The following is a 25,409-nucleotide window of genomic DNA, read 5'->3' on the forward strand; positions in this document are numbered from 1 at the left end:
CGTATGAACAATTGTTGTAACGTGCTTGTAAAAGATTATATTACAGTTCTGAAACAGTTTTCTTGATGTTATTCAAGGTAACGGCATTTTTTTAAAAGAAACTTCCTTTCTTTACAAATAATGCTTTCGAGAGAGAGTTATCCAAAACATCCCTTGTTAATCATCCCTACGAAAAATGGACTCTTCCACCGTGCGTAAAGCGCCTTCCCCCGAAACTTCCATTCACGTGCGGGCAAGAGCAGGCAGCGTCAATTGATGCCGGGACACCGTTGAGACCGGACCGCGATGTGAAAGTACCGGTCTTTTAAAAATTTGCACCCACCCTTATTGCCTTCATTTCGATCATTTTTACCGGTTGACAAAACGCGGATGGAGCAATCTACTATTCTTGTAGTGTTGGTCCTTCAAGACAAGAATGAAGCAGTTTCATTGCATGTGATCGACTTTTAATATTTGTGAACTGAAATTTTAAGATTCTGCTTTCACATAAATTTAATGCAGTATAGAAGATCTGAGGATTACGCATGCTGGAAAAATTTTACTATTAAACCTTTTGCGTACTAGGTGAGTACAAATTTGATTTTGGAATCCGTACGTATTTAATTGCAACTGAGTTACGTCTAACAGCAGCCAGATATTTTTAAACGGTTTGATATATTTCAGACGCAAAGAAATCACGTTCTTAATACAATTAAAAATAAATAATTTTTTTTAATAACTATGAGCATGATTCAATACCTAAAGCAAATGTGTACTAAAATACGTGATTTACAAGTACAGGTGTGTGCTTCTAAATCAGTACAGTGCTGAAAAACTTAAACAACTATTGCAATGAATGGAATATATTTTTATGAATTTATACTGATTAACTTGCTTTGAATTTCCAGTTGGCGAATACGTTTAGATAACAGTTATACAAATACTTACTGGAAATTTTATAAAGACTCTTTAAAAAAAGTTTTTTCCTTGATAAGAATGCAAGAAATTGCAAAACTTTGTGTACATTTCTTTTTCTTTACTTTTAAATGTATAAATTTAATGACAAGGGTATATATCGCATTTCGAATTCCCACCATTTATTACTTGAAAACTTTTATTAATGTTCTATACATTTAATTTTCTAAAAATCCTTGTCTTTCAAATACTAATAAAATTATGTACAAATTTAATGTACAATTAATGACAAGAGTATGTATTGTATTTCTAATTCTCACCTCTTATTACTCGAACATTTATATTGATGTTCTATGCATTTAATTTTCTAAAAAACCCTTTCTTTCAAACTATAATAAAATTGTTAGATTATTCTTTGTGAATACTATTTAAATATTCGTGTGACTAAATGAAAATCAGTTTATCATATAAAGCATGCTGACAGGATTTTCTGTGAGCCGGTATACAAATTGTTGTATCGGAAGAACACGTGACAGGAATACTTTAAATCCTTACTTCTTTGATTCAGTGTTAACAAAAGAGAGCACTTAGTTGTGATTTAGCTTTTCTGAATATATTGAGATATTTCCGTAGATTTTTATACATCTAAAACAGATCTTGGTGTTGAAAGGCAAATGATTTTTTTACCATATGCCTCATGTAAGAAATTTACAGAGATACTTTTACTGTAAACAAAATTCCGATCATGTTTATTAATAATCGATTCTGATCTCGGTACTACTTTTCCATTTACCTGTGACAACCTTTGAGCGAAGACCAGTGTTTTCTCATATCCCTGAATAACAAACACCTCGCTCCCCAATAAAAAAACAGAGAACCGCGCTTGAAGCTCCTATGCAGGATTCTCATGTTTAGTACGTTTCAGACTTATTCTTAATGTAAAACCTGAATGCTGTCTAATAACCAAAAACGTACGTTTTGTATAACAATTTGTAATTTTTTATTCATTTCCTAGATTGCATAACTAAAACCTGATTTATTATGCAATTTAAGAAAGAGTACACATTTATTCTACAACTACAAGCTGATTGAGAAAATGAAGTAAATGATTTGAATTAAAACAATTTTATTAAATTTAGAGTTTTAAAAACTTATGTTGAAATAAAATTTAGCCATTCTATTTTTGCCTGTGAGAAAAAAGAACGCTGAGTATCATTTTGAAATAAATTTAAAAAGTAATCACTTAGATAATACTTTTTTATTTCTGTTTGCAAGTACGTACACTGCGAAAAAAAAAAAAAAAAAAAAAAAAAAAAAAGAAAAAGGACAGTTCTATGTGTTCCGTTCTACTGGGCCGATTGACGAAATTCAAATTGCGTTTTTTATATCTGCCTCGAAAGCGCGACTTAGGATATATATTAGATTTATATATAGCATTATTCTAACATAGGTATTTTGACAGAAACTCGGACTTTTTTCGAAATAACATATAAATGTTTTTCCAGATTTCAAATCTTCGACTCAAATTATGCCTAGATATTAAAATTGGTAATTTCTGGTGAGAAGTTTATGGAGAAATTAAAAAATTTATCTTGACGCATTTTTTTTTCAGTTTGCGCCAAGAATAATTCACTTGGCGGACTTGTTAATTTATAGTAACCTACTTACTTTTCTTCTTTTTTCATTGATGCACGAGAGGAAAAAAGGTACATCGTTCATTCTTTTATGTAATTTTAATAGCGCGTAAAACACATCTTCGTTATTATCGCTTATATTAAATAACGTTTTTCAAAACGCGCTAAAATGCAAATTCACGGATATCTTAGGAAATTTTGAATAAAAAAACTCTAATTTTTTGCAGGTATGCTTAGAAATACATCGACTTTAAGATGATGTTAAAAATTTTATAGGTTATAACATGAAATTGTTTTCGAAAAATTTATAAAAAATATTTTAAAATATAAATTTAAAAAATAAGTTATAAAAAATGTGCTAATTATATTTGGATTAAGCCTAAACTTCGACTTCTGGAAGAAGGAAACAAGTAAGTTTAATAAAAAAAGACGTATTAATAAATATATATCAAATTCAATTAACATAGTGGATCTAAAAATTTGAGGGGTAATTTTTTAAAAACTACTCGTGCGAATTTTATAAAACTTGGCAGTTTGGCATAATTTGAGTCGTAGAATGGAAATATCGAAAACAATCTGCATGCTATTTCAGAAAAAGTCAGATTTTATCTTAAAGTACCTATATTAGAACGATGCTATATATAAATCTAATACATATCCTGTCACGATTTCAAGACATGAAGAGCCCAATTTGAGTTTCGTCAATAGGCCCAGTAGAACGGGAGATATAGAACTGTCCCATTTTTTTTCGCAGTGTACATAAGCTATGAATGTTAAAATGAATTATAAGCTTAATAAAATTAATTTAATGATATCAGCTGCCTAATTTTTTTTTCAAAAAAGTATATTTTCGGAGATAGGTTGAAGTTTTGCAAAATATTGCTGTCTCATTTTGGATACTGTAACACTGAAAGCATCAAATTAAAAAATATTTAATATTTTTATAGTTATACAAAGTTCTAATACAAATTCTCAGTGCAATTTTTGCATTGAGAAAATTTCTTATCCATATACTTATTAATTATATATAATAAGTGTACTCAATTTATGCAAAATTGCGAGAAAATAGTGTTTCTATAATTTTCATCCATTTAATGCACTATTTTGTTATCTAGTTTTCTGAAAAATTTGAAATTCATTTCACAACTACTTACATATGAAAGAAATGAGTTATTATCGTTATTTTTTTTTTAGGTTTATATCGTAAACCAACAGCATAGCGGGCTCTATCGGTTTCCCTTTGTTTAGTTTTACTTATTCCTTCTATTGTTGAAAGACATTTGAAGAACAAAGACTATACAGAAAAGATATAAATCAGAAAGAAGCTTTTAAAAAATGCTGGTACAATTGGCATTTGCTCGTGTATACATGATTCCCACCGTAACAAAATAAGTAAGCAGAACAAAATGTGCTGTATTAGTAAAAAATATTGTAATAAACCCTGACGAATCTATTTCCATAAATGTTATTCTGTTTTGCAATAAGTGAGCTTCAAAATGTTTGAAACATGATGTAAATATATTAGGTTTCAAAGTGAAAGCCTAATCACCGCATTTTGTAGTTAAGCGATAGCCAATATTCTGTGAATGAAATGCTTCTATTCTTAAGGTTTTTCTAGTCCAAGAAGTAGGATTCGGATTGACAATTTTATCAAATACAAAAATTTGGTACTTGCTTTTGAAGTCATCTTTTTCTGCGATTTCATATGTAGTAAATTGACAAGGACCTAGATTTTCTTGAACTGTTCAAACATCATAAAGAGTGCTATGGGAAAGGGGAGTAAAGAATGCATCACTGTCTTGCTCATTAAGAAAGAAGTTTTTCCAAAAAATGTAAAGAAATGTTTTATTTCTTAGTAACATTATTGATAAATGAGCTAAAACATCTGAAATAAACTCTACTACTCTGATTAACAATTAATATTTAAGGAAAAAGTGTTCTCCGTTGATAAAACTTTTTGAAGCAAAATACACTCATGTCCATAAATTAAGGATAATACAAAACCAGGCAAGGGAAGAGTTAGACGCAAAACAAATTTGACTTATTTGTAAAGCTTATTTATTAAACAAAAGGTAAAGAGTAAAAAAGATGTTATATGTTTGATATTATTAAAAAAATTAGCGATTTTTTCTCCCTGGAGCAATTTACAAAAAAAAAACCTACTTACAAAAAAACAATATTACATGGTTGGTATGATTGTTAATACATTGTATGTCTCCCAGACGATGCAATACAGTCCGTACAATCCCTAGGCATGCTGAGTATCAAATTATCGATCTGATCTTGGGGAATATTACACCACTCAAAAAGCAATGCTCTCCGAAGTTCCGGTAGACATGTAGGAGGAGGTTGACGGGCTGCAACTCGTCGGCCAAGCATGTCCCACACGTGCTCTACTGGATTCAAGTCCGGTGAGAATGTTGGCCAGTACATACGGGTGATATCCTCCGATTGAAGGCATTCGCTTACGATGTTTGCACGGTGAGGACGGGCGTTGTCATCCCTAAACACAAATTGTGCGCCCATGGCGCCCCGAAACAATGTTGAATGAACCCGAATGAATGAACAAACATGGTTCCAATTTGAACATGCAGTTCGGTTCTGGAATCCAGAATAATTCCACCCAAACGAGCACTCCTGCACCACCTTAACGGTGTCGTTCAATGATGTTTTCTTGGTGATAACGGGTACCTGGAGCTCTCCATATGAAAGTCCGATGAAAATCAGACTGCAAGCTAAACCTGGATTCGTCGGAAAACATCACACAAGCCCACTGTTGCGGTGTCCACAATGCATGCTCTCTACTCCAGGCTAACCGCAGGCGACAGTGAGTTGCAGTAAGTGGAATGCATCTGACAGGTCTACGAGCATATAGACCAATCTGCCCTAAGCGTCTGTACACGGTCTGCCTTGAAATTGTCGTACCGGTGGCTGAAGAGAGCTGACGTGACAGGTCTGAGGCTGTGCTCCGCCTGTTTCTTTTGGCAGTGACTGCTAAATACCGGTCCTCAATCGGCGTTGTAACTCTGGGGCGACCTGTGCTGTAACGTCTACTCACATTACCATCATCTTGGAATCGTTGCCAAAGCCTTGAGATGACACTCTGGGCAATTCCAAGTTCGTCTGATATTTCCAGTTGGGTACGCCCACATTCCAGATGGCTGATAATTCGACCACGTAAGATATCATCCAAATGCGTCCTTTGTGTCATAACTATTCGATTATTGCACTGAAATGCTTATACAGCTCCTGCGAACAATTTTACTTCTTTTCCTGTATTCCTTATATATTACTTTCTTACACTCTCGTCATTGTGACGTACCATCGGTGTCATATGGTTACTTCCTGAAATTTGCATATGATTCTTGAAGATGTGTGTAATGATTTTACAGGTGATATATTTATTTTAGAGTTCGATTTCCGCTTGACTCCGAATTATCCTTAATTTATGGACATGAGTGTATGTTCGAGATAATTTAACCAGAGTGACGCATTGTTTTTTTAATAAAACTGTAAATTACTTAATTTATTAATAGTTATTTAAATTCAGTGGCGCAAACAGCCCTGATGGACCAAGGCCTGTTGTGCCCCGAAATCTGCTTTCTTGACGGTGGGCCACGGGTAGCGTAAGCATATGCCCTGAACAAGTGGTCAGCTTGTCGCAGGACCCCAGTGTTTAGTCCCCAAGCGTACTTGGTACTCATTTTATCGACCCAACGGATGAAAATCAAGGGATGAAAAGCTGATTCGACCTTGCCCAGACCGGGGTTCGAACCTCGGACCTGTGGTGCTGCTGCGAGATGCGCTAGCCACTGCGTCACCGGGCGTCAATAGCTAGTTACTTACAGTTAATTAGCTTTTTCAGTAAAGTATTTTGAGAATAGTTTTTTTTTATTAAATGAATATATTTATTTACTAATCTCTTAGTTACTGAAATAGATTGTATTAAAAGCGAAGTTTAAACACTATTTTAATTTCTGCACGATGAATTATTAATTGCAAATACTATAACAAAGCATTCATTGTGCAAAAAATGCATCTTTATGTGACAGCAAGACTTCTATGATAGAGAAAAGGAAATAAATATAATGAGCAGTTGCATATTCTTAAAAACGAAATTAGAGTTTAAATAAGTCTTCTTTGCAGATTTTTAGTTCAAAATTCGATTTAATTTTTGTCAGTAAAACGTTGAAATATAAATATAAATAAAAATCGTTACCGATGTATATTATAAAATTATTTAGTCCAATCGCATTTATAATCTATTGACGAAAACTAATCATTGATATTTTCTAAGCCAAAGTTCAGACTTTCTATTTTGGTCTCGAATCGATTCGACTGAAAAGTATTAACCGATTCATAGAACTCTCATCACACATCATTTGCTGAATTTATTTTAAAGAGGAAACAAAAAATATTAAAAAAAAGAATGAAAATTAAACGAAATTTTAATTTTAAATTTTAAATTTTTTTTAAAAATCTTTTTTTATTAAAGAAACACTATAACTTCCCCATGTACCACATAGTATCACACGGGGCTTACAGAAGTAAGTATGAAACACAATATAAAATAAACAAAAGAAAAACTGAAATAAAGTTAAGGATGATTACTAAGTTTTACAATGAATTGACAAAAAGTGTTAAAAGCACTTCTTTGGGAAATAAATTGTTAAATTCTGGAGGCCAGTTAATACTAAAAGTTTTCAGTCCCAGTTTCAAGTCTTTTCTTTCGCTCTCATATTTAGGACATAGAAGAAGCACATGTTCATCATTCTCCTCGCCACCGAGGCTACAATCACAGACAGACTCGGACTCAACTTAAATCTGTTCAAATAGCTTTTGAAATTTCCATGGGCAGTAAGAAATTGGGTTAATTTATAGTTTGTGAAGAAGTGATGACATGACAATCTCATTTTGATAGAAGGAAAAAATCTCTTAGTTAAGCTCCCTTTATTAGAATTAATGAATTCATGGTTCCACGACTCCACAATACTTTCATACATGACCTTCTTATAAAAGGAATTAGGGATATTGGCAAAAGTGTCAATTTCCCGCTTAGTCGCAGTCTTCGCAAGGAAATCGGCTCGTTCGTTCCCAACAACACCTGTATGACCACGAACAAATGAAAATGCAACCGAAATATTTTTATCCTTTAGATTTTTCAGTTCTTTTTGAATCTCGATAATAATATTATGAGAAGAAGAAATACATTTTAAGATCTCCAAGGATGATAGGGAATCATTACAAATGAGATAGTCTGAAACAGCACTATTTTATTCAGATATCCATTTGATGGCGAAGTTTAAGCGCAAAAGTTCAGCTATAAAAACGGTATATTCATCTTTAATTCTAAATTTTAAAATTTAACTGGAAAAATAAATTGCTAACGAGAGATTATAAACCCAGTTTTAATAACCTGTAAAATTCAGCCTACATTTGACACTGATTTATGCTGAAGTGCTTAGTATAATGAGCTGTCTTTTAGAAGGCACTAAATTTTTGTAGTCTATATGGACACTATGAGTCTATAAACTCTTAAAAGTAAAAAACAAACAGCAAATGCGTTGATTTACGATAGTGCTGTTCAGGTTAAAATGCAAATCTTTCTTCTAATCGTTCTATTTAGTTTGAGAAGTGATAATATATCTGAAACTTTAAAATCATAACATCAGTTATTTTTATGATTTTAGTTTCAAACTACTAACAAGAGGATTATGTTCTCAGGAAAACAAGGAAATTGAATTTAGGAAAGTTTAGTTTTTTTCGCATTTAAAAGTCTATGTCTGCGAATTAGAAAATTCCGCGCCTTTGACAGGGCTTTTTTTACCCCAAAGTTACTGAACGGATATGACTAATGAAAGGAGTTTAGCAGATTTATCCGTTTAATAGTTTAACTGCTGAATCACTGGTAAATCGTTAAGGAGATTTTCCGTTCAGTGTTCGATCTAGCCCTAGCTGTTTGACTGTTTTTCTCGGGTTTCTCCGGTGTAACGTTAAAACGAGACAGTGGCCATTAGAAAGTCCTCCACGAAGGTATCCTTTCCCTTAGGCATATAGCCTTCATGTGCTTTGTCATATTAAGATAACCCAACCTGATATAAAATTACTAGTCACTAATAATTCGTCCTAGACACTATATTGGACGATGGATAGGCCGATATCACTTGGTTTTCTTGTCTTTCATATGGTCACCTTGAGCCAGTTCTTATTAGAAAAGCTTCTAAGAAGGCATACAAGCTTCGTTCATTGAGGAAGATAGCTCTTGAATAATTTATCTTAATATTGTCTGGAAAGCTTAAAAGATTTGACTGATTTGAACTTTTAATTAAATGGAAACTGTTTTTCATTTTACTTAAGTAAATTATTTAGAAAGCATCCAAGCGTCATTCAGTTTTGAGGAATGTAACGCCTGAATAATTTACCACAATAATTGAAAGCTTAAAAAGATTTCACGAATTTGAATTTTTTAATTCAATGGAAACTATATTTCATTTTAAGGGAATTTAGTTCCGTAAAAAGTTATTTCTGTTGCGTGGAAGAAAATTACTGAAAACTGATTTCATTTTCTGGTAACGCAAAAAGTTAAAACAAAAACGGTATATTATTTTATTTGCAGTGATCGCCAATAAAATAAAGGAACTAAATTTGTTTTCTCTGCTTAGTTAAGAGCGATTAAATACAGTTTTGTATTAAAGTAGTAGCAATGGATTTTAAGTATATTATAGCACATAGCTTAATTTTTTATAACCTAAAATGTATTTCGAAATTAAAGAAAACTCTGCGTGTTCCTTTCTTCGGATGAAAAAATAGATTAGCAAGAATTCGTTGTTCTTAAGTATAACAAACACTTTCTCAGAAATAAGAAATCTTTTAGGTGGCGCTCATTGTTTTGTCTTACTTAAAATGTCATCGTGCTACACATTCTTAGCATAAGCTAGAGAATAAAAGAACATTAATTTAAAATTTAGCTTAAAGAAACATTCACTGGTGCGTTAAGTGAGGGAATAAATGTAACTAATAAAACTTATAAAATGTTTTAGATATTTTTTAATTGCATATTGCAAATGGCGCAGACCATTGAAAGTTTTCATTTCAGTGCTGCTAATGGAGTAAATCGCTGAATTTCAGCATATTTCCCAAAACATTTATTACTGATATTAGAAGTAAAAAATAGTTGGTTGTTGGGGCTTTAGTATTTCTTTTTCAAATTTATTATAGTTAAGCTATTCCTAGCAATGTCTGCAATATATTGTACGATCAAATTTGTCACAGGAGTCTGAGCATTATGGGAAATGGGTGGGTTGGGATCGAATACTACACACACATATCACGAGCTGCACTCGTATTAGATCCAAAATCCTCTTGCTTAACTTCGCGCAGTTCGACTCGAGTTTGACTGCTTATCTTATCCCATGTTGCTAAGCACACGCATGTGCAATTACTATACAGCAATGCGACACATTTACATATATGCAAGGCATCACATTTACACTGATGCACTGCAAAATTCATATAGGTAATTCATCTTTTAGAACTAACAACGAGTGACAGTTTGCAATGTGGATTGTGCTTTATGGATTCTAAAATTTGGTATGCTATAATAGACTGAGATCTGGAGCTAGGCCTTAAAACTAAAGAAAACCGAAATATTACTTAAAGCTATGATAGAGTGGTGTTTTTTCTCTTTCATATAGATCTAGCAAAATAGGTTGAAAGCTGAAATAAAAATCAGAATGCGTGTGTTTCGGTCACCTTCATTTCTTAAAGCAAGGAGTATTAGATACAATAACCTGTATGAGTAATAGTATCAGCAATAACCCAAAAATTTTCAAACATTTTAGGCATCAAATCAGGCCAATCCAAAACATTCTTTGAGAGTGACCAATGAATGGTCTTTGATTTCGAGAGGCTGCTTTAAGTTTAAAAAAAAACTGTATAAAGCAGCGAAAGTTATAAATGGAAAGCTAAAAATGAAATAATATAAAAGATATGTTGTGCTTAAATGATTAAGATGTTCTAAGGTTTCAATATATTTTTTTCAACGCCGCGGTTCACTAATTTAGCTTTTTATTTTGATTTAAATATAATTTTTGAAATATTTGTAAGTATTTCTGAATACTATATCCTTTTTTTACTATTTCTTACTACGTTCATTATTCTTGTAATTTTTTTCAATATTACTTCTTAGTTTGTTGAAAGTGAACTTGAAAACTCAAATTTTCCACATATTTATAAATATATAATTTTTTACGATTGCTTGAATATTAGATTTAAATGCAGAAGTATTAAAGATAAAAAACTTTCTTTTAAAAGAAAGCTTTTATGATATATATATCATAATTTTTGCATATATATATATATATATGAAAAAAAATAAAGACTATATAAAAGATTAAATTAGCAGAGTAAATTAATTTCCCTTTTCTATCTAAAAATAGTAACCTCTATTTGAACTGCATCATTTCGAGACTAATCCAAGTCATATGACTCTTACATAATTCTGATGATGTAAATAGAACTCAAACAGCCAATAGAAATTTTATAGCAATATTAACTATCCAATTAAAATGCATTGTGAACCAAAACTAACTCAGTCTGAATTAAAATTTCTCCTTGAACATAACGCACTTACTTTCTACGCTTTTGCCTGGCTTGACTGCAGTCTGTTTGCTCTTTCTTTCGTACTGCAAATTTATCTAAAATACAAGTATATATACTTTTTAGATTAGGCACAATTAATGTGCCAACTTGATTGTGGCCTCAACATATTTACTGAAACAAAAGTTGAACTAAATATACCTTAATTGCAAAATTTCTTATTCATTGTGGATCGGTGTTTCAGTATTTTAATTCAAAATTCTCGCTGTTCATTACGGATTCCACAGCCTGCGTTCTACTGCAGAAACTATTACATATATATAATGTTAAATTAATATACATTTAGGAAAGGTTTACAAGAAAAGGAAAGAGTTTTAGGAAAATAACTGTGAAATTCCGTGCAGTTCGACTCGACTTTAACTGTCAATATGGTTTAACAAACAAAAAAAAAAAAATTTAAAAAAGGTTAAGAATTTTGTATTAAAGAACATGAATTTTATGTCCAAATTTGAAAACAAATAAATCTTCCAAAATTAATTATGTGCATACTAAAATTACCAAAACAATTTCTTCAGTTGGTGAAGCTCTGTTTGAAGCCTTCAATATTCATTGAAATCTGTCAATTATAATCAATGATTCAAAACTAAGGTAAGTTTTATTTTCGTTTTATAAGTGAATTATAACATTCACATTTTATGGAAAATAATGAAAATTCTGAACTAATTAACACACAGCATATTAAATCTATTAAAATATTAAAATTATCTCATTTAATTTATCGAGGACTGTTGTTATGATATTAATGTAATAAGTACCCAGTAAGTGAAAAAAAGTATTTGAATTCTACAGAAAATACCCATCAGCCGAACGATGCAAAGGCAATATTACACAATTTGCATTTGGGTGAAGCGAGAGCTAAAGTGATATCCTGAACCTGTGTCTTTTCCCTCAAACACCAGGATTGCTCCTTTCGAGTACACGCTCCTTCATACATGCCAAATGCATGAGTAGTTTACTTTCGGAACAAAGCTCAGTGAGCAGAACGATGAAAGCTTCTTTCGCTAAGACTTCACGGAAGGAGAAAGAAAGAAGAACCTATGAATGAAAAGAGGAGAAACGGAAAGAGACCGAAGGGAGCTAGGATACCTCGGTATTGCAACATCCTTGTTTACCTAAAGAAGATAAAAACCCCTGAGGAGGAGCTGAGTTGGAAACTAGGAGAAAACGGTAGTACAATTAGAATAAACAATTAAAATAAAACCGGTTAGCTCTACATAAAAAGTATAAAAGTGATCAATTCTGTCATAATCTACCAGTTTCATTTACCAGCCCCCCACTTCTACTCAAGGACATTTATGTCAGAATTAGACTTAGGATTTTTGATCTTTTGATCCCTGTATTTTGCAAAAGCTTTGACATTCCAAACGTCAATTATTCGCACTTCGCTTTTCGAATCTTAATCTATAAAATCGTTAAAAATTTTAACTCAAATTTTTAGAAATATTAATTTTATCGATGATTTACAGAAGAGTTTATTAGAAACGAACAGTACTTTCGTTAAACTATATTACGAATATAAACCTCAAGATTAGAGAATTTTATTTGTAAATCTCCTTTCCTAAATTTCATTTGCATCTTTTTAAGAAATATAGATCTCTGCAAAAATAATGGAGGGTTCCGTAATCCGAAGACCGGGTTCGAATCGTTGAAGGAGCATGGATGTTTGTAAGTGCATAGTATTCCTATCTTTGCAGTAAGGTGTACTTAAAATACTGTCAAGCCGAATGTCATTTCGATTTCGAGAGGATTGTGATAAAAAAAGGTGTTCGTTTAAAATTGGGACGTTCCCTTTGGTGCACCTTGGGCGTCCTTAGTGATGAGATGGCTAAATGATTAATGAGTTCTGTCTTTTTTCACAAATGCTTAAATAGAAAAATGTTTATTCTCTGGAAAAAATATAGGCACATTTTTAAAAACTGTATTCTTAAATTTGATTTTCATTTAACTCAGATTTGAAATTTTTTTAAAATTAAAATCTTTTTTACCCTGAACAAAATTTTTTTCCTCTTTTCTTCTTCTTATGGGAAGATTAATTAAAATAAAAAATTGTTCTAAATCTACGTTTTTAAAGTATATTATCTTTGCACTCTGTTACAATTACCCTCTCCTTAAAAGCTCTGTGTTGCATCACCAAAATAATAAATCTAAGGTTTCCTCTCATTTTCGCAGCTTAGAGTCAAATGTTTTACGAAAACAACTAAAAATGCTTTCGAGTCTTAATATAAAATTCAATTTAGTTCAAGAGAAAGACCCCTGATAAAATTGCTTTTTTCAACTCTCACGTGTTTCTTGCTCTAAAATTGTAAGGATCTTAAGTTTTAGTAGCGTTTATTTTATTTTAAAACTTTACTGTCTTCTCTTATTTTCCACTTCCGGACAGAATTAATTGCGTTAACTTGTTTATGCAAATTGTACTTGCTAACGCCTAAGCATTTAAGTTGTGGCTTTTTGCCAAGAGTGAAAGAGAGAGGGAAAGTGAGCCGCCTTGCCACTGCATTCCGCACGAGTTTTCAATCAGCTGCTGTCCGCCTTTAAGGCCAGAGGTTTAGTCCTCTTGATATTTAAAGAGTATTCTAGTTTCGGCCGTTTGCGTACTACATACGTAATAATTTAAAATGCCAGTCTTGGCGTTAGTCAATTGTATAAAGCACTCGCAGTTAACTCTTACTTTTAGTTAGTTAGTAGTTTTTATATTTTATATTATAAGTTCAGACCACAAGTGGTTGGTCTCTGTATCCCGAAGTGCGGGAGCATCTGTAATATCGTGGACAATAAAGGGTAAAGTTATTTTTGTGATGTAACACAGAGCTTCCTGCTTGAGTCGTCCATTCTACACATATTTGAACATAGCTTGAGTAAGCTCCCTGTTCCTATTCAGGACACGTCATGTTCCCGAAACAAATCAAGTTCTGACAAGATGAGTTTAACAAAATCTGTTAAAACATTTTGAACATATTTTCTTCTAAGAAGTATTCTCATATAAAAAATAACATAATAATTATGTTGTCATACCATATTTTCCTTCTATTATTTACACAATTACCAAGATTTTATATATATCTAAATTATTTTATTATTAAGAAAACTATTATTCAAATTATTTTAAGTTACTTTCTCTCCTGTTTATAAAATTCATCATCCAATCTTTAGCTACAAGTTTCAGTTATTACAGAACGTATTATGCAATGTCAGCAATATATTGTACGATCAAATTTGTCACAGGAGTCTGAGCATTATGGAAAATGGGTGAGTTGGGATCGAATATTAAATACACATATCATGACCTGCACTCGTATTAGATCCAAAATCCTCTTGCCTAACTCCGTGCAGTTCGACTCGACTTTAACTGTCAATATGGTTTAACAAACATAAAAAAAATTTAAAAAAGGTTAAGAATTTTGTATTAAAGAACATGAATTTTATGTCCAAATTTGAAAACAAATAAATCTTCCAAAATTAATTATGTGCATACTAAAATTACCAAAACAATTTCTTCAGTTGGTGAAGCTCTGTTTGAAGCCTTCAATATTCATTGAAATCTGTCAATTATAATCAATGATTCAAAACTAAGGTAAGTTTTACTAAGTTATGAAAAGGCTGTACTCACAAATTACACATAACTCATACTAATTCAGACTTTTCATTTCCACTTTGACGTATGGCTTTACAGCTGTTTCATCCCTCTTTTTTAAATTTATTTATTTCTTTTTCGTTTATTTAAACATAATACAAATCTAAGTATAGAATACATTTCTTCTTGAAGGACACTCTGTCTATGTCTAGCAGAACACATTAGAACTCTGTTAAGACAAACATAAATACAATTTAAATTTTGCCATACTTAACCAAAAGCAGCTTCATTTTTCACATATGTTACAAATTCAAAACCCCCGTGAAAATATTTCCTTTCGTATTTAACTTGCATTTTCCCTTTAAACATCAACTACTTGTATACATGCAGATTATTTAATATGGAAGTTTCAAATTTGTAAGCACTTTTATAGGAGATTATTTATATTAAAGAAAAAAATTTTCCTAATCATTTCTGAACCCACCAGCTGCTGAGCGGTGGTCACTGAACACTGGTAGTTCAGTTCGGTCTGGGATTCTATCTCGGGGAACGGGCTGGCTGCATGGGCGTTTTCGTGATTTTCCCCATGTGTAACGTGTATACGAACCAGTTTTCTTCGAAAGTCCTCCACAAAGGCATCCCTCTCTTTAGGTAGATAGCTCTAGAGTGCTTTGCCATAATGAAATAAACCAAACTGTAATCATTTCTGTATGAGAGATAAAACGTTTAACTGTTTAATAATTATATAAAAACAGATGTTTGATTTAATGAATAAAGAAAAGGTTATCTATGTTTCGACTTACAGAAATTTGGGGTAGAAATTAACCATTAATTATTGTATTTTGTTAAGTAATTTGAACAAAAGGTTAATGCGAATATTCAGCGATTTCTGGAGTGTTACTTAAAATGTTAAGAAAGAAGTAATTAAAGGAAACGTTATAGATCAAAAGTTCAGACTGAAATTATTATTCTTCATTCTTTGTATTTTAATAAAATTTTAGGAAAAAAAAGATTGAAATCATTCATTTTCCCGAAGTTAAAGGACTAAATTAAGCAAGAATCATCTGCCAATGTTCGAACTTTCAATGATTGAGTCTGTCGAAGAAAATATATGTCTTCTAGAACTTTCCAACAAATCCCGTCCTATTAGCAATGGAAGTGAGTGCGAGCCAATTAGTGAAAATGAATGGGAAGAGAACAGAAGCGAGAAAAGAGAGTTATTATGGGAGAAACAAAAGGACATTGGTAAAAGGAATTAATCGGAGAAAATTCCAATGAAAAATCTGAATAATTGATCTAAGGAGCTTTTGTCTTGGACTTAACATTTTTCGATAGGCTTCATGAAAAAATTCGATAACAGCTGTATTTTTGACGTTGCAAATCCTTCACAAAACCTTTGCAAATTCTGTGGACAGTTACTTTCGTTATGTTACTTTACATTGTAAAGATTTTTCTCATTCCTTAACGCATGTCTTCATCGTTTAATTGTAAATACTTCCGCTTAACAGTTATAAAGTCCAGTGTTCAAATTCCGGTGGGGACATTGCAGATATTTCATTTTCCTGTTCTGATAGGTGCTTCATGGTTCTATAAATGACACCCGAGCTAAAATGTGGGGGATGATAATCTCGTCATCACTTGGATTTACCAAGTGAATCATTTCCTTCCCAGTTCGCTTTAAGTGGAAGAGAAATCAAGGAATTTTGGCTTTCCTTATGGCATGCCTTGGTAATGTAACTGAAAGTACATTTGGATAGCAGTCGGGAAGTTTGAAGTTCTAATCCCGGGTATGCATTGCTCATTTTTAATGTTTCCTGCTCCAAAACAGACATGACAACTACAACATTACCATGCGTTTCCATTGTGGAAAACATTGGCTTTACACCATGCGTAAGACCTTTAATATAGTTTTCGTATGATGTCGCAAATAGTCAGTTCCCGAAGTGTTGTAATTAGGAAAAAATAAAAAATCTTTAATTTATATTTGAAGTTTAATCAGTTAATAACTGGATAACAAACTGAGCAACTAAAAAATAAGCATGCTTTTTAATAGCTTCACTTAACTTTTTAAAATAAGAAATATAACTAATATGGTTTAAAATGTTTTTAATTTATAATGCATTTATTGCGCGTCTCGCAATGAAGGCTGTCTCTGAAAAGGTAAAACAATAAATAACGTCTACCCGATGTTAGTTTGGTAACTACTAAAATGAAGAGATAGTATGACATGTAACAAAACGCAATTAATTACATGGAAACCTACATTAAAGATACCTACATTTTTCTGCTCAGGAAATTATATCTCGTTGCTACAAACGTAACAGTTCATCACGCGACGTCAGTTTTTAACTCGCGCAGGTTGGTAAGTGAAATGATAACATTTGAAACATATCCTCTCACCTTTACTTAAACCAGTTACTTAAATTCAGACTCTGCGGTTTCTTGAGAGCACAATTAGATCGAGTCTTTGGAAACTTTCTGGAGTCATCTGGATATAGCGACTGTGCTGGCCAGTGACTTGAAGAAGAAATCTCTTTAGGAACAGGTTCCATCGGAAAGTTTATAAGGTATTTCTCCCGTCTTCTTAGCATGCCTTTGTAGTGTAGCGGTAAATGGGGTCTCAATCTTCATATTCATACGGTCCTCTTTACCAAAGTGGCGGAAAAGATAGTCACCTATGCAGCAGTAGTATGGGCTCACCCAATGCAAAGCAGGAAAATTAAACACCTTTCTACCATTCAAAGACCCTTTGCATTGGGTATCACCAGAGGCTACCGCACGACCTCTTCAGACGCGATCAACGTGCGGCTTGCCTCCTTCCCCTACACATCCGTGTCGAAAGGAGCTTAAAAGACTTGTCACCTTTGACGACCTGTCACCTTATGTTAAATTTTAATCCAGAGGACTATGAAGCCAAATGCTGCCCTCTGAAAAATCCATCCAGCAGCCAAAGGCACTGGAATATGCATAATTACCAATCCCACTACGGCCCACTGTCCAGCACAGATTACCATCTTCACGGACGGGTCGAAGATAGACGAAAATGTGGGAAGTGCCTATGTGGTCATGCTGCAAGATACAGTCATAGATCAATGGAAGGGTCAACTAAGGCAATTTAATAGCGTTTTTCAGGGAGAAGCAGTGGCAATTGCGCAAGCAATCCGCTACCTGCTATCCCACCACTCCCGCAACGCTACAATAAAGACGAACACTTTCTTCACTATACGCAATAGGAAACCCTGATCACCCATCCGCTATTATTCAGGGAATACTGGAAGATCTACGAAAAATTCCCAAATCCATACAAGAATGGATCAAAGCGCGTGCCGGCCACCATGGCAATGAGTTGGTTGACCATCTGCCCAAAGAAGCTGCCTTAGGACCAACAACTCAACAAATCAACATCCCAGGAATCCCAACATCCCAAGAAATACCTAATGTCTCTACAAGTCTTAACTGCAAATATCTAGAGAAATAAATATTTGAATTAGATGAATTAGAATGTAATATTGCATTTTTAGTTTCACTCTATTTGAAACAAAGACTGACCATCCTCCTGATCATTTAACCAATACAGGGCTACCATAGAATAGCTCCAAAATATAGTCCAAAATATAGATTTTACATCAGAGCTGCTATGCCTGTAAGCAACTCTTGATTTTGATCTAACTAACTGAAATTTCATGATCTGTGACAGTCCTAATAAATATGGACGCAAAATAGGCCTCTATGCACGCATCTACGAAAACATGTATTTTACTACAGTCAATTATATCTATGGCACGTGGTATTTCAGCTTCCTCTAAAACAGCATTAATCCAAACTTTGAAAATTTTTACGAGTTAATCCGACAACAAATCAACATCCCAGGAAGTTTTAACTTTCAAGCTTTCTGTAAAATAATTTTCGGGATCAGCTTATCGTCCTCAAACAACAAAATCAACAACATTATCAAAAATTTTCTGTATCTAAGCGAATATAGTTCTTTTTGTAAATATTTGCTCATTATTAAAGTTTTTAAAATTCAAATTACATCTCAAAGTATCCATATCTAAATCTTATACAATACCCAATAATTTTGCCACACCTTTATTTTTAGATAGAAATTTACAATGTACATTTCCTTTGCAATTTCATAAATTAAAATACCCTCGAAACATAATTTGCTGTACCTTCTCAATTATAATCTATTTTCTCTCTCCTTTCCGCATGCTTTTGTGGTGTAATTAAAAGCATACTGGACGCGTATTCCAGAGGTCCATGGTTTCTCATCAAAGTTTTCTTTTTAGCACCTAAATTCATACTTTTATCAGTAAACCAATCTTTAGTACTAGAAAGTGTTTCCTCACAAAAAAGACAGCTGAAATTTGGCTTACCTGAACTATCGTAAGAGGTGCTTACCAAAAGTACTGCAGCAGGGAGTTCAACGGACAGTTTATCAACACACATTCTTTTCTTACTAACTAAATTAGCACTAAAACTTAAATGCGCAAGTCCTGTTATTTCTGCATTTTTAACTCCATGTCTCATGAACTTTGTCAGTTCTTCTAATACACTTGTTTCGCTTAATTTTCTTCTTCTCCCCTAAGCAATCAGAATTTCTTTAGGCAAGCATGATTCCTCTAGAGGGGTTTAAAAATACCATATTTTTCCTGCGTACTTCCCAAACTCTCTAGCGCTCGTGTGTTTCTTTCTAATGCATCATACAACGCCGATAGATCTACCTTCAAACGTCAGAAACAGACCATGCTCAAGACCATACTCAGACCATACTCAACAGATTTCCCATATACATTTGAACAGGTAAATCATCTTGTCCAAAACATTCCCGAATATTCCCGGACTTTCGGATATTCACGGCTGTAGTGGCAAACTTTTGACCACTCTCGCTGCTTTTAAATTCCGGATTACCGCTTGAAGCAAATGCTGGAATTTATCCTCTTCAGAAATACTCTAATTTTCATGAATCATGGAAAATTGACTCCAAAAGGTCAAATAATCTTTCGCATAGCCACTAATTTCCTTTAGTTCAATCTTTGGTAACTTGAACTTTCTTTTTTCGGAAATAATTTTTCCAGGTGATTTAACAGCTGATATAGTTTTCTTGCTTGATAATAGTTCAGTTATAGAAGACAATTTCGAAAATTCCTCATGATAAGTTGCAGCAGATTCAAAATCTTCAAATTCTATTTCGTTATTCTTACCTTTAAAATGTTGTAGACACTTCTTTTTGGCATTCTTCCAAACGTGTAAATTTATCCTTTAGCTGAGACTCCAAAATTGGAACTGCTTTCACATCGAGAATTTCTTTAAGTAACTGATCTTATATTTTGTTCACATACGCTGTAAACGTTGTTCTCAACAGTTCGCGCCGGTTTTTCAAACGTGTCACATGTATAGTCTCTTATTAATTACTATCACTAGTTACCAACATCGCCCCACTTATGGGCGCCAAAATATTTAAGAACAATTGTCATAGTTATGATATTTCATTTGAAATGTAATCATAGTTTTTTTTTTTTTGCTAATGGAATCTTTTAGATTTAGGAATTGCATTTCGATAAATTGTAATAGCGGATTAATCTTTGCTTGCTTTGTACATCTTTTAAAGGAGATTTTAAGCCTAGAGGTAGTTTTAATTTAAGAAGCCTATTGCTGATCGTTTCTAACTCTAAATATTATAAATAATGTTTAAATGGCTTAGAATTTGATAGGAAAATTTTCGAAACGCTGTCAGTAAATAAAATTTCAATTCTCCGAAAAATGAAATTCTGTATCTGTTAGGAAGTTTTGCAAATTGCAGTGCTGAATCACATTAGCTTGATTAGACGCTTCTTTGCTGTGGAAAGTAGTGGATTTTTTAAATTTAAATCAAGAGAGAAATCTGTGCATTGTTTCATAGTTAAAATCGCATCTGATTATTCTTCGGAAATTCTCGGAAAGAAATTCTGAAATTCTTTTCGGAAAGAAATTCTCGAAAACTGCATTCATAATAACGCTGCATAGCCTAAGCGCCATTTCCATTTTCTCCCCTTAACAATATTTTCTGTATTTATGTATTATAACTTCAGATATGATATATTACGCTAATCTGAAATTTTTATACAATAAAGCCAAGTTTCGTCTCACGTGTTTTTACTTCCTTGTACGAGGTAAAGGAAGTATTGTAATCATGAAAAATTCCGGGTGCCATTTTCAACTAAAATATCCGTTTTGACCGCTATCGAATGCAACTGAACGATATTTTTGCGTGACATCTGTACGATAGGACAGAATAAAGGACTCTTTTTCCCTAAATGAATCGTAAAACTGTATTAAAATGGATTCAGAAGAGATTTTCTTTATGGTGTCTGTACGTATGTATGTATATATCCCGCATAACTCAAAAACGAGGAGTCTCAGAACGTTGAAATTTTGTACTATATACAACGGTTATAACATGTGGATGTGCATCTCCCTTTTTGGTTGCAATCGGCCGCACCAAAGGTATACGAATATATATATACCCACTCTGTTACTCGGCTCAGTGAGCTCAGTTTCAGATCAGAGCAAAGACATAATTGTTTGTAAATTGTACATTTTATGCTTTAAAAATGATTGAATTATGTTGTGCTTATCTTCCGGTTAAGGTTTTTATGCCTTTAGTTAAGCTGCATGTTATAGTTGTAGAATTATCAATAATTTAAAAGTTGTTTAAGTGCGGCTAAGCCTAATTATTTTTACCATAGTAGCCATATTTGTTTACATTTGAAACTTAGTGGAATAGTGGATTTGTTGCCAATCTAGGGAAAAGAAGCTTCTCAATAACAAAGATAACGCCTTCTTTTATTACTGCGAATTAAATCATGCTGAATCCATTTAGGTATTATGATTTAAGTTATTAAATTATCCCATATATTGATTCAGCATAGCTTCCACAACAAGTTAAGTCAGTTTCTACGCCTAAGTGTCTTTTTGCCAAGTGAGACCAAAAGTAAACTTTCAGTTTTGTGCACCGAAACACCTGCCATTTCACCTGCTGGACCAATTGCTTGCTTTTGCTTAGAAACTGTAACTTCAATTATAAAAATTGTTTTTTAATTGTTTTAACTGTAATTAGTGTTTTATGTTTTTGTGTTTTTCTATATCTCTCAATTTTTAATGAAAATATTTTGAGTTTTTATGCGTTTTTGCCTTGCCGCTAAGTGAGACCTGAATTAGTTGAATGAGAAATATACCTCTAACGAAATTCGAAGAAATAAGTGTTTTGTATTAGCAGAAAATATTGTCACCAATCTGTCTCGGACAGAGCTCAATGTTTACGAGAAGCACGTGCGCATTATGTAATCGGAGCTGAATCGTCTGTGAAAAACTGTTTCTTTTATATTTGTTTTATTTCTTTTATACATCGTTTTAGATTTATTATCGTATTTGAATAGAACATGTGGCAATGATTAGATAATTCTTCAGATGATATATTTTTTGGGCATTCTGAGTTATAAAATGAATGAGATATAACGCTGTTATATAAATCTAGCGCCAGAGTGACGCTATGGTAAATAAATATAGTGAATTTTAAAGAGTGCATTTATTATGTTGTGGTTTATGCGCTCTTGACGAAGTAGGTTTAATTTAGTTCAATAAGTTTAAATGGAATGCAGGAAAAAGGGTGTGTAATTTAATTTTCCGTACAAGGAAGTCATGCGGTGTACACATCAGATTTTGTAATTGTCATTGTGATATTCGAAGTTGGAAAGCTTTAAGATAAGTGCAAAAACGTATGCAAATATTATCATCAGTATTCCATTTCAATATATATTAAAGAAAAATATACGTTAGTTGCATTTTCCGTTTCTTTTTACCAGAATGCAGCAAATTCTGAAATATGCATTTCCATACGTGCTATGTATTCGGGCAACGTTCAACCAACTAATGCCATTTAAGAAATTATAAAGTTACGTTTTTTTTTAACTAATACTTCTGCTTTAATTACGTTTTACTATCGATTTTTATAATTCCCGCAAACGTCTACGCTCTCCAGAAGCTACAAATTGACATAACGAAGGTGTCAATTTATGACCGATGAATAAACGCTATTGGACGCAATATTGTTTCATGATTAGAATTAACGTATGCCAATCCATTAACGCTGTCCAGTTCTCACGTCCTTTCGGAAAAGAAATATGAATGAACAATCCAGTCGTAAATCTACCGCAATCGAGTTTACTACAAGGGCACGTACAGAGTCACCACGAAAACGCATGAGTGATTCAAGCTCATTTCTATACAAAATAGCCTTAAATGGATATAATCGTTTTCATCCAGTTCGAAAGGGAAAAAGTTCTATAAAAGCATAAATTCATTCAAAGCATGAGATGTTAGAAAAGTCAATGAATGTGTATAATTTAAACAATAAATGTTATTCTAATGTCTTGTGTGGTCCAGCAATATAACGAAGTTCTGTTTAAACTACATGAATGAGAGTAAGACAAGCTTCCTTTTCGAGAAGAGACATATTAAACTTGCGGGAACTAATTAAATTCTGATTACCCGTATCCCCAAGCAAAGTAGCCATCTCAGTGGCAAATCAAAGGAGAGCGGTTTTGGGGTATGTTCTGCTCATAAATGATAATAAAATGAAGCATTTTTTTAAGAAACAGGAAATTTTACCAGAAAAACAAACAAACAAAAAAAAAATAATCTAGCCATTTACTCTTTTGTAGCCGGTAAAAGTTCAGCGAAATGATTGTTAATTATGAAGTATGCAGATCTTCAAACATGTGCATTTGCACTTTAATGCTTTATTTGGTTATTGTCACACGTGTATACTCGAAATACGCTAAAATAGGGCAATACAAAATGTTGAAACTAGGGTGTGAACAATCAGAAAATATCAAAATTTTAAATGATTATTATTACATTGTAATTTCTCATTTAAATTTGCACATTATTAAAATATGTAACCTAAAGTGGGTTGCAAATAATTCCTAATGATGTTTTATGATTTTTCTGTTTTTTTTTAAAATTTCTGTTATTTAGGGCACTTTGAGGTCTGAAACACTATGCAGCCAATCTTAAATGTAGCTGAAACATTGCCAGATTGAACTGAAGTAAAAGCAATATGTCCACAACAAACTGTAGTCACTTATTTGTAAGGTATCTTCAGTTAAAAGTGTTTTACATCATAACTGAATTCAGAGTTAAAAACATTAACTACGAGTAAATTTAATGTAATATGTATTTTCTGCATGGGTCAATCGTATATGCTTGTCATTTGATGAAATATTGAATATTACTGCAACTGAAGGAAAAGTTAGATTGGAATTATGTAAGCTTTGTGAAACTGACATATTCAATGATAAATTTCATTTCCACATATTCTGCTCCGATAATTTCGCAAAGGAGAATTACCAAATGTTTACAACTGTTACAACTATCCCTTAAGGATACACTGAATCGATGCTTGATATTAATTGCATTTATTCCTATTTGTTTATTTATCTAGACTCTAGAGTATTCTACTAAACGAAACGGAAAGTAACTCGAATAAATTTCGAATATTAAATAATGCCGTTATTTGTTTCCAAGGGTTAAAAGGAAATTTAATGTGCTATAAGAAAATTTTTTCTTTTTTAATTTTAGAAAAATATTTTGAGATGATTATAATAAAATTTTCTAATGAACTTCAAAACACAGAGGTCCTAACTATGTAAAATCCTGTTAAAATTTTAGATTTGTCTCAAAAAGAAGATTTTATTCCCCTTAAGCGTCCTAAAAATTTTTGCTTTAATCTTTATTAAGTGAAATGTACTGTTTAAATTGTAGAGACATTTGGATTTTTGAAGTACGAAACACGAAAAATGAGCAATGCCCTGCTGGGACTCGAATTTAGACCTTTCAAATACGCGTCGATTATGCTACCGTTACACCACGAAGGCATGCAGAAAGAAGAGATAAATAACTTATATACTCCCCCTTTTAAAGGGCAACTGGAGATTAGGGAACCCAGTCGCGCCACTGTACAGTAATTAGGTTATTTTGATGCTGGGGACATGAAAAATGAGCAATACCCTCGCCGGGACTCGAACCTGGATCTCTCGCTCAAATACGCGTCCAGTGTGCTATCGTTATACCACATTGGCATGCAGAAAGGAGGGAGAAAATACCTTATAAACTTAGAAGTCTACGCTCTCCAGAAGCTACAAACATGAACTTTTAAGTTGTGTGAACTATAATAAAACACATTCTTTTCTGTTTTGCGATGAAATTTGTTTTATTCCGAAATTCAACGGATGCAGTTTGGATTTCTAAGTGCGTTTAGGAGGTTCCGCCAAAACTGAGGAAAAGTAGGTAGTTCTACTTCTATATTAAGATGACTTGAATATAAGGTTTGGTTGTTGTTTATTTGATTACGGAAAAGCAACAGAGGGCTATCTGCCGAACGGAAGGGATGTCTTCTGGGGGGAATTTCAATAGGAAACTGGCTCGTATACACGTTACACGTGGGAAAAACCACGAAAACTCTGATGCAGCCAACCCGTTCGCGTGATTTAAACCTTGGATGGGACTACCGGGACTTTACTGCTCGGCGGCCGCAGGTGGGCTTTATTGAATATAAGGGTGCACACACTGTTAAGCTATGTGAAGCAGAAGACTTGGAACACCAAACATGC

General features: G+C 32.9%; 1 protein-coding gene across 1 annotated transcript in view; it reads left to right on the forward strand.

Annotated features, from left to right (window-relative positions):
• The first annotated feature begins 255 nt into the window (after nt 1-255).
• The window catches only part of LOC118185065 (ras-like GTP-binding protein Rho1), a 724,791-nt gene continuing 699,637 nt past the window's right edge, over nt 256-25,409 (forward strand). The window contains exon 1 of the mRNA XM_085818447.1: nt 256-564. The gene's annotated coding sequence lies outside the window, so the exon portion shown is untranslated. The remainder of the gene's footprint in view (nt 565-25,409) is intronic.

The sequence above is a fragment of the Stegodyphus dumicola genome, chromosome 6, assembly GCF_044657685.1.
Source record: "Stegodyphus dumicola isolate Sdum_Otavi_A_Nest chromosome 6, ASM4465768v1".
NCBI lineage: Eukaryota > Metazoa > Arthropoda > Arachnida > Araneae > Eresidae > Stegodyphus > Stegodyphus dumicola.